The sequence below is a fragment of the Ceratotherium simum genome, chromosome 34 (assembly GCF_057802395.1).
Source record: "Ceratotherium simum simum isolate JZ-2026a chromosome 34, ASM5780239v1, whole genome shotgun sequence".
Classification (NCBI taxonomy): Eukaryota; Metazoa; Chordata; class Mammalia; order Perissodactyla; family Rhinocerotidae; genus Ceratotherium; species Ceratotherium simum.
In genome coordinates this window covers 29,904,189-29,905,012 of record NC_141933.1, presented here as the reverse complement: position 1 = coordinate 29,905,012, position 824 = coordinate 29,904,189, and positions in this window count along the sequence as shown.

Here is an 824-nt window from a genome sequence, read left to right as displayed (position 1 = left end):
GCCGGGGGCTGTAGTCTTTCAGGATGGCGGGAGCTGCCCCGGTTGTGGCGCTGAGGGAAGGGGAGGGTCCGAGTAGGAGGAGACGGTTGGATAGCTCAGCCCCGGGACGCGAGGGCCGTGGGACTGCGAGGACGCGGGCGCGGGAGGGTTTTCAGTGGAGAACGTTTGATTGGCTTATCTTCCTACCAGGTCAGGGGAAACTGATTTTCCCCTGACCCAATCAGTTTCCCCTGACCCACGTGGGTGGGCTGGCGGATTTGGAGGTGCACCTGCAGGCTTGGCAGGCGCCCTGGAAACGTTGCTGTTCTGGAGTTATCAGCGTACCTGGCCGCTTGGAATCAAAATGTTGTTGTGCATATCGGAATTCTCGGAATTTACTCCTTCCCCCATCTCGAAGAATATAAAATTGCTTCCACATGTATAGTTTCTTTTCTGTCTATGGGGTAGGCAGGAGATGGTATTATTTGCTTTATCCAGGTGGGGAAACGGAATCATTTAGAGTTTTTAGTGACTTTCCCTAGTCCTAGGGGAGATCTGTTTTGAAGAACAGGTGAGGAAGTGTCTGGGAGAAGGGGTAGGGAGGGAATCCAATGAAAGATATTACCTACTAGGTTCCTATTACACCTGTGGGGGGGAGGTGGTCCATGGAAATGATTTAATTCCTTTATTTAACAAGGTAATTATAATGAATAACGAATGGTTTTGAGTGGGTAGTACAGGACTCTGATTTCCCCGGGGCTCAGAGGTGCTACCTTCAAACAGACTGAAACTGTAAACTCCCAGAACTTGGTTTTTAAGGAACCACCTGCCTCTTCTGCACCCCA